At 41.6% G+C, this 9,954-nt stretch overlaps 1 non-coding gene across 1 annotated transcript; it reads left to right on the top strand.

Moving 5' to 3' along the window:
* Positions 1-9,607: 9,607 nt before the first annotated feature.
* LOC127134082 (small nucleolar RNA R71) lies at positions 9,608-9,716 on the top strand. Its single transcript, XR_007807855.1, has one exon. It is a non-coding gene; the product is annotated as a small nucleolar RNA R71 (small nucleolar RNA).
* Positions 9,717-9,954: the final 238 nt, after the last annotated feature.

Raw genomic sequence — 9,954 nt, 5'->3', positions numbered from 1 at the left:
GTTGACCGATCCTAACTAGGATGTCTTCTAAAATGCCTACAGGATACTTAAGAGACCTATCGGCTAATTGGAGGGACATCTTAGTTGGTTGTAATTCTCCTAAGTTTAACCTTTTACACACAGCTAAGGGCATTAAACTCACACTACCGGGGTCTTTCTCCTTCTTAGCGAGTTTATCCTTGGAAATAAAATTGCATTCCAAGGGTTTTGGATCGTCAAGCCTGCGCTTGTTGGTTAAGATGTCTTTGAGAAATTTGGCGTAAGACGGAATTTGGATAATAGCTTCGGTGAAAGGAATCTCTACATGAAGCTTCTCTATTACTTTTATAAATTTTTGGTATTGGTTATTGATTTTGGTTTGTTTAACTCTTTACGGATATGGGATTGGTAGTTTGTATGGGGGTGGTGGTTTGTAAGTTTTATCCTTGGCTTCTCCTTCTTGTTCGGTTTGTTTTTCGGGTTCCACCTGTTCCTCTTCTTGGTCGGTAGGTATATTTTCTTTAGAAGTTTTGGACTCGCTCATCGATGGGTTATGAGGCCCTTCGTAAGCGGCCCCACTTCGTAACTAGATAGCATTAGCTTGCCCTCGAGGGTTTGGTTGCGGTTTTCCAGGGAATTGTCCTCCAGGTGTAGTTTGTGGGGCTTGGTTTTGTGCTACTTGTGAGATCTGGGTTTCAAGCATTTTGTTGTGAGTGATTATCTGATCAACCTTAGTTCCTAATTGCGTTATCAGTTCGTTTACGTGAATGTTTTGGTTTAGGAATTCTTTATTTTGCTGAGTTTGGCCTGATATAAAGCTCTCCATGATCTTCTCAAGGTTAGACTTCTGAGGCACAACTTGCATAGGTTGATTTGGTTTTTGGGCTTGATAATCTTGCGGTCTTTGAGGTGCATAATTTTGGATAGGGTTCTGGTTTTTAGAGGTAAAATTCGGATGATTCTTTGTAGGTGTTTAATTGGCTGCATTATGTGGTAAAACACTAATGTCTTGACTGATGTCATAACATGTATGTGTGACTACATTGTAGTTACTGCAGGACTAGCTAACACAGGATTTATTGAATGTCAAACTGGATGTTGTGACACTCATACCTGTTAACAGATACTAAGGAATAGAACAGCAGGAGTTCTGTTAGAACTTAGTATTTATTTGCAGTCTGGTTATCAAGGAAGAACCAGACCTGGCATAAGGCCTACTGACTGAATGTCAAACTGGATGTTATGACATTCATCATTGAAAGCAGCTGCTGAAGATTAGACAGAGTGGTGTTCTGTTATACTTCAGCATGTAACTTAGTTTGTTCTTCAAGAGAATAATAGAACTAACTTAAGGCCAAATGTGTAAATGTTAAGTTGGACACTTTGACATTTATTAATGTAAGCTGTTACTGTAGTATGGTCATTTTGATCATGTACAGGTCAGCAAAATTGTACAGTCTGTTTTCTGGAAAAACAGACTCAGCATATGGACCTTGATGTCAAGCTGAATGTCGTGACATTCATGCCTGACAGCATATGCTAGATTGTAGGTTGTTCAGTTTTCTGTTTCAGCTTTTTCTCAGGCTATTCTTTAGGGATTCAACAACTGAGAGAAAATCCAGGAAATCAACAACCAAGCTACATTCAATGAACCTAACAAATAGCCTATTTGTTAGTAACCTAAATGTTGAATTTGAGGGAACTTGTGTGACCTAAAATTCAGGAGAATACAGGTGCAAAATCCCAGGTGCTGCAATATAAAAAGGAAGGCGTTCCTTCATTCAGTCTCGGGGATTTTGAGGCGTGAAGATTTTGTGTGTCCATCATACTTCACTGCTGTATTTTTGTGAGTCTAGTATTAGACGTATCTTGTAAGCCAAGTCATTATCAAGTAGATGATAGCTTTGGCATAGGGTGTTCATTGAGTTGTAAGTGTTGTGTCACTCAAAGCTTTTAAGCGTGAGTGCTGTGTATCTTGATTTAAGCTGTGAAGCATAATCAAGAGTTGTTTTTGAAGTGTGACTTCAAAGTGTCTTTAATATCACTGAGGTGATTGAGGGGGAGTGAGTAGGAACTCTGATCTTAGGTTAAGATTGAAATTGCATTGGGTAGGGATTAAGTGATAAGTTGTAAACGGGTGAGTTTAGCTTTGAATTGATACTACTAATAGTGGATTTCCTCCCTGGCTTGGTAGCCCCCAGACGTAGGTCATGTTGGACTGAACTGGGTGAACAATTACTTGTGTTATTTTACTGCACTTACTGTTAAGTTCTGCATAATCCCTGTCTGTGCAGAATTGGATGTCATAACAACCAGTGTGACATCCAAAGTCTGATAACTAGAATTTCAATTGGCATCAGAGCAGGCACCCTGCCTGTGAATTTCTGGGTGAGATCTAGGGAAGTTACTTTCTAGTACCATGGACAAGGATTTAGGACACTCAAACAGACCACCCATGTTGGATGGATCTAATTATGATGACTGGAAGCCTCGTATGATAGCCTTCTTAAGGTCTCTAGACAGCAAAATCTGGAGAGCTGTCAACAAAGGATGGGAACATCCAATGAGGACAGGTGAAGATGGAGTCAGTGTGCAGATTCCTGAAGAAGAATGGGACAAGGAGCAAGAGGCGTTAGCTCTTGGAAATTCCAAGGCCTTGAATGCATTGTTCAATGGAATCAGCAAGAACATCTTCAGGCTGGTACACCACTGTGAACTAGCTAAGGAAGTTTGGGATACCCTCAAGGTAACTCTTGAAGGTACTTCCAAGGTGAAGATGTCCAAACTTCAGATGTTGACCACCAAGTTTGAAAATCTGAGGATGAAAGAGGATGAGACTATTCATGACTTTCACATGAATATTCTTGAAATTGCAAACACCTCTGGTGGACTAGGTGAGAAAATGGCCGAAGAGAAACTTGTAAGAAAGATTCTCAGGTCCTTGCCTAAGAGATTTGCTATGAAGGTCACAACCATAGAGGAGGCGCAGGACATCTGCAACATGAAGGTGGATGAGCTCATTGGTTCTCTCCAAACCTTTGAAATGGGCTTAGGTGAGTATGCTGAGAAAAAGAACAAAAGCATAGCTTTTTTATCTAATGCTGAAGAGGAGTCAGAAGCAGGATATACTGGAGGTGATGAAAGTATATCAGAAGCCTTAGCCATGCTTGGGAGGCAGTTCAACAAGTTCGTGAAGAAGATTGATCAAAGAGGTAGACCTAATGTCAAGAACATCCCGTCTGACATTAAGAAAAGATCAACTTCTGATGAGAAGTTCAACCATGGCAAGGGGATCCAGTGTCATGGTTGTGAAGGGTATGGACACGTCAGAGCTGAATGCCCTACTTACCTCAAACTTCAAAATAAGGGGCTAGCTATCACATGGTCTGAAGGAGATTCTGAAAGTGAATCTGAAGGAGAATCTGCCAAACATGTCACTGCACTAACCAGTGTTTGTGCCTCTGATGATGACTCAAGTGCAGATGAACTGTCGTTTGATGAACTTGCTGCAGCCTATAAGAAGCTGTGTTCCACCAGTGCAGAGGTGCGTGCACAAGGAGAAAAGCAGAAGAAACTCATCAAGGAACTGGAAGATGAGAGACAAAAGCAACTGGTTGTCATAGAGGGTCTAAATGGTGAAATAGCCCTGCTGACCTCCAAGCTGAACCAGATGACTAAATCCATCAGAATGATGAATAAGGGAACTGACACCCTGGAAGAGATTCTCAAGGTGGGACAGCAATCTGGAACCAAATCTGGCCTAGGATTTGGGAAAAGATCCTCAACCGAACACAAACGCCCAAAGGCTAAAGTTCATAAGTACAAGCAGAAGTCAAAGCCAATGTCTCAACATCGAGGATCTAGGATGAATGATCATCAGAAGAGGAAATACCAGGATTGGAGGTGTCACCACTGTGGTAGGCTTGGACATATAAAAGCCTTCTGCTACTGGATTCATGGTTTCCCTAACAGAGCCTCACATGTCAGACCTAAGCATAAAACACATAAGCGATGTGTTCCCATTAAGAAGCAACAATGGTATGCTAGGATAGCACACACTGCCCTAAGGGCTTCTTCCAGAGAAGACTGGTACTTTGACAGTGGATGCTCAAGACATATGACTGATATGGAAAATCTACTGGTAGATATTCAACCTCACACTACCAGCTATGTGACCTTTGGTGATGGTGCCAAAGGAAAAATAAGAGGTGTTGGCAAACTGGACTGTTCTGGAGTGCCAAAACTGAACAATGTGCTGTTAGTAAGAGGACTAACTGCAAACCTCATCAGCATAAGTCAGCTGTGTGATCAAGGTTTTCATGTTCAGTTTACTAAGGAGCTGTGCATTGTGACAAATGGTGACAATCAGGAAGTTATGAGAGGAACCAGGTCCAAGGACAACTGTTACCTGTGGGAACCTGAAGTCTCTAACTTTTCCACAACATGCTCCTCAGCCAAGGAAGAACAGGAGGTGAAGTTGTGGCATAGACGTCTTGGACATCTCCACTTACGGGGAATGAAGAAGATTATATCCAAGGAAGCAGTCAGAGGAATCCCAAAGCTTCTGATTGATGAAGGAAGAATCTGTGGAGAATGCCAGTTGGGCAAGCAAACCAAGATGTCACATCCGAAGCTGGGACATTCCACAACCTCCAGAGTTCTGGAACTATTGCACATGGACCTAATGGGACCTATGCAGGTTGAAAGTCTTGGTGGGAAGAAATATGCTTACGTGGTGGTGGATAACCATTCCAGATACACGTGGATAAACTTCATCAGAGAGAAGTCAGATACATTTGATGTCTTCAAAGACCTATGCATCAGACTTCAAAGGGAAAAGGACAGTTGTGTAGTCCGGATTAGAAGTGATCATGGTACGGAGTTCAAGAATTCCAAGTTTGATGAGTTCTGCTCGGCTGAAGGAATAAGTCATGAGTTCTCCTCCCCTATAACTCCTCAGCAGAATGGAATAGTTGAAAGAAAAAATAGAACTATTCAAGAATCTGCCAGAGCAATGATTCATGCAAAGAAGCTCCCTATGCACTTTTGGGCTGAAGCAATGAATACCGCGTGCTATGTTCACAACAGAGTCACCTTGAGAAAAGGAACCTCCTCCACTCTGTATGAAATATGGAAGGGAAGAAAACCCACTGTGAAGTACTTTCATATTTTTGGAAGTAAATGCTACATTCTCACAGATCGTGAACAGAGAAGGAAGCTAGATCCCAAAAGTGATGAAGGCGTATTTCTGGGATACTCCACTAACAGCAGAGCCTACAGAGTGTTCAACTACAGGACCAATGTCCTGATGGAATCCATAAATGTCATTGTGGATGATAAAGAGGAAGGAACCGATGTCATGGAGGATGTTGAAACATTCCTTGACAGTCCAACTGACAGTCCAGTCAAGTCTGAAGAAGTACAGGAACCTCCTCCTGAATGTGAAGTAGAGGCACCCACCAAAGTGCCATCTATCAGAATTCAGAAAGACCACCCTAAGGATCTTATCATAGGGGATCCCACCAGTGGTGTAAGTACCAGGTCAAGAGGAATAAACTCAAATTCCTGCTTTGTTTCCAAGGTTGAACCAAAGAATGTGAAAGAAGCCCTGACTGATGAATACTGGATCATTGCCATGCAAGAGGAACTCGAGCAGTTCACAAGGCATGAAGTATGGGAGCTGGTTCCAAGACCTGAAGGGTCCAACATCATTGGTACCAAGTGGATCTACAAAAACAAATCTGATGAGAAAGGAGTAATTACTAGAAATAAAGCAAGACTAGTAGCTCAAGGATACACTCAAGTTGAAGGAGTAGACTTTGATGAGACATTTGCTCCTGTGGCTAGACTTGAGTCCATCAGATTGCTGTTGGGGGTAGCATGCATCCTGAAGTTTAAGCTATTCCAAATGGATGTGAAGAGTGCATTCTTGAATGGCTACCTGAATGAAGAAGTCTATGTGGAACAACCCAAAGGGTTCTGTGATCCTAACCAACCTGAGCATGTATACAAGTTGAAGAAAGCCTTGTATGGGTTGAAGCAAGCACCCAGAGCTTGGTATGAAAGGTTAACCGAATTTCTGATCTCAAATGGATACAGAAAGGGTGGCATAGATAAAACCTTGTTTGTGAAGGATGAAGAAGGCAAAATCATGATAGCTCAAATCTATGTTGATGATATAGTCTTTGGTGGAATGTCAGAACAAATGGTTAAAAAATTTGTTCACCAGATGCAGTCTGAGTTTGAATTGAGTCTAGTGGGAGAACTGACCTATTTCCTTGGAATGCAAGTAAACCAAATGGAGGACTCTATGTTTCTCTCCCAAAGCAAGTATGCCAAGAACATAGTTAAGAAGTTTGGTATGGATAATGCCAGGCACAAGAGGACTCCTGCTCCTACTCATCTGAAGTTAACCAAAGATGATGGAGGGCCTAGTGTTGATCAATGCCTGTACAGAAGCATGATAGGTAGTCTGCTGTATCTAACTGCAAGTAGACCTGACATTTCTTATGCAGTTGGAGTGTGTGCCAGATACCAAGCAGAGCCCAAGGTGAGCCACTTGAATCAAGTCAAAAGGATTCTCAAGTACATCAATGGGACGTGTGACTATGGGATGCTGTATTCACATGGGTCTGAGCCTGTCCTATCTGGGTACTGTGATACTGATTGGGCTGGAAGTGTTGATGACAGAAAAAGCACATCAGGTGGATGTTTCTTCTTAGGAGAAAACCTCATATCGTGGTTCAGCAAGAAGCAGAATTGTGTCTCTCTGTCCACTGCAGAGGCTGAATACACAGCTGCTGGAAGCAGTTGCTCCCAACTGGTTTGGATGAAACAGATGCTCACTGAGTACAATGTCTCTCAAAATGTCATGACATTGTTCTGTGATAATCTCAGTGCCATCAATATCTCCAAGAATCCCATCCAACACAGCAGGACCAAACATATTGACATTAGGCACCACTTCATCAGAGATCTGGTGGAAGACAAGGTGATCACTTTGGAACATGTAGCCACGGATCTTCAACTGGCTGACATATTTACAAAGGCTCTGGATGCTACTCAGTTTGAAAACTTAAGGAGCAAACTGGGAATATGTCTCTCTGAGACCTTATAGCAACCACTGATGTTGGGAATAAATTGTTTAATATCTCTGTCTATTAAACAATTTGTACTAAGTTATGATTGGTCACCAGATCATAGCTATGCTACTTGTAACAAGGGTGGATACAAGAGGGTAAGGAGACACCCTACTGTGAGAAGGCCAATGTACCTGCAGGAGTTCAAGGATGTTGTTCATGCAGGAGTGGTTCTGGATGTCAGAAACAAAATCAGGGCATCTGATATGGTGGTACCTACTGTAAAGCAAAAGTGGGTGATTGCTTGATCGAAGTTGTGAAGCAAGATCAAGTGGATGTTAACTTGGTTGAAACTGTGAAGTAAAACCAAGTCTGGAACTCTGTCATTGTGCTCTGGCTATGTTGTTGGCTTTGGCAACATTTTTGACAAAAAGGGGGAGTAATAACCACCACTACCCCTAACAAACAGAGTGGGTCTCTACAACAGACTCTCATGACAAATCTGAAGATTCCCTCCCCTGCAGCAGCTGTGTGTTGAAGTTGATATTTAACTTCTGGTGTTGTGCTGCTGTGTGAAGTTTTTATTTAACTTCCATGTGTGTGAGTGTGCTGCCACTCTGAGTGTATTAGCTAGTATTTTTTCCTGCTAGGTGTGTGATTCCGCTGCTATGAACTCTGTTATGGGGATCAAAGTGTTTTAGCCAAAAATTTGCCAAAGGGGGAGTTTGTAGGTGTTTAATTGGCTGCATTATATGGTAAAACACTAATGTCTTGACTGATGTCATAACATGTATGTGTGACTACATTGTAGTTACTGCAGGACTAACTAACACAGGATTTATTGAATGTCAAGCTGGATGTTGTGACACTCATACCTGTTAACAGATACTAAGGAATAGAACAGCAGGAGTTCTGTTAGAACTTAGTATTTATTTGCAGTCTGGTTATCAAGGAAGAACCAGACCTGGCATAAGGCCTACTGACTGAATATCAAACTGGATGTTATGACATTCATCATTGAAAGCAGCTGCTGAAGATTAGACAGAGTGGTGTTCTGTTATACTTCAGCATGTAACTTAGTTTGTTCTTCAAGAGAATAATAGAACTAACTTAAGGCCAAATGTGTAAATGTTAAGTTGGACACTTTGACATTTATTAATGTAAGTTGTTACTGTAGTATGGTCATTTTGATCATGTACAGGTCAGCAAAATTGTACAGTCTGTTTTCTGGAAAAACAGACTCAGCATATGGACCTTGATGTCAAGCTGAATGTCGTGACATTCATGCCTGACAGCATATGCTAGATTGTAGGTTGATCAGTTTTCTGTTTCAGCTTTTTCTCAGGCTATTCTTTAGGGATTCAACAGCTGAGAGAAAATCCAGGAAATCAACAACCAAGCTACATTCAATGAACCTAACAAATAGCCTATTTGTTAGTAACCTAAATGTTGAATTTGAGGGAACTTGTGTGACCTAAAATTCAGGAGAATACAGGTGCAAAAGCCCAGGTGCTGCAATATAAAAAGGAAGGTGTTCCTTCATTCAGTCTCGGGGATTTTGAGGCGTGAAGATTTTGTGTGTCCATCATACTTCACTGCTGTATTTTTGTGAGTCTAGTATTAGACGTATCTTGTAAGCCAAGTCATTATCAAGTAGATGATAGCTTTGGCATAGGGTGTTCATTGAGTTGTAAGTGTTGTGTCACTCAAAGCTTTTAAGCGTGAGTGCTGTGTATCTTGATTTAAGCTGTGAAGCATAATCAAGAGTTGTTTTTGAAGTGTGACTTCAAAGTGTCTTTAATATCACTGAGGTGATTGAGGGGGAGTGAGTAGGAACTCTGATCTTAGGTTAAGATTGAAATTGCATTGGGTAGGGATTAAGTGATAAGTTGTAAACGGGTGAGTTTAGCTTTGAATTGATACTACTAATAGTGGATTTCCTCCCTGGCTTGGTAGCCCCCAGACGTAGGTCATGTTGGACTGAACTGGGTGAACAATTACTTGTGTTATTTTACTGCACTTACTGTTAAGTTCTGCATAATCCCTGTCTGTGCAGAATTGGATGTCATAACAACCAGTGTGACATCCAAAGTCTGATAACTAGAATTTCATTCTTCCATCCAGGGTTGTAAGTGTTTGAAAATGGGTTACCTTGGGCGTAATTCACTTGGTCGATGTTCAGGTCGTTCAAAAGGTTACACTCCGCCGATTCGTGTCCTTTAGATCCACAAAGTTAGCACTCTGTGTGGAATACTGTAGCGGTGTTAGTGTTTGTAGACATATGTTCTATCTTAAGGGCTAAAGCGTCCATTTTCGCCTGCATCATGTCTAGAGAGCTTACCTCATGTATTCCACCTTGGGTCTCCTTTTTCTCTATTGATGCTCGTTCAGTTTCCCATTGGTAATGGTTTTGGGCCATATCCTCAATTAGGTCACAAACTTCAGGGTAAGGTTTGTTCATCAACGCGCCACCTGCGGCAGTGTCGATGCTCATCTTGGTGTTATAATGGAGTCCCTTGTAGAAGGTATGAACGAGCAGCCATTATTCTAGGCCATGGTGTGGGCAAACTCTTAATAGCTCTTTATATCTCTCTCCCAAGCTTCAAAAAGTGATTCTCCTTGGTTTTGAGTAAATCTAGTTATTTGGTTTTGAAGAACAACAGTCTTACTAGGGGGAAAATATATAGCAAGGAATACTCTTTTAAGGTCTTCCCAGGTAGTTATTGAGTTAGCTGGAAGTGAATCTAACCATGAACGTGCTCTATCCCTGAGGGAGAAAGGAAATAATCTCAAACGGATCGCATTAGGTGAAGCGCCGTTAGACTTAAAGGTGTCGTCCAGTTAGATAAAAACTTTTAAATGTTGATTTGGGTTCTCAGTAGCGAGACCCGCGAAT

This window comes from Lathyrus oleraceus, chromosome 3 (genome assembly GCF_024323335.1).
Source record: "Lathyrus oleraceus cultivar Zhongwan6 chromosome 3, CAAS_Psat_ZW6_1.0, whole genome shotgun sequence".
Taxonomy (NCBI): Eukaryota; Viridiplantae; Streptophyta; class Magnoliopsida; order Fabales; family Fabaceae; genus Lathyrus; species Lathyrus oleraceus.
This window is presented reverse-complemented; position numbering and strand designations above follow the sequence as displayed.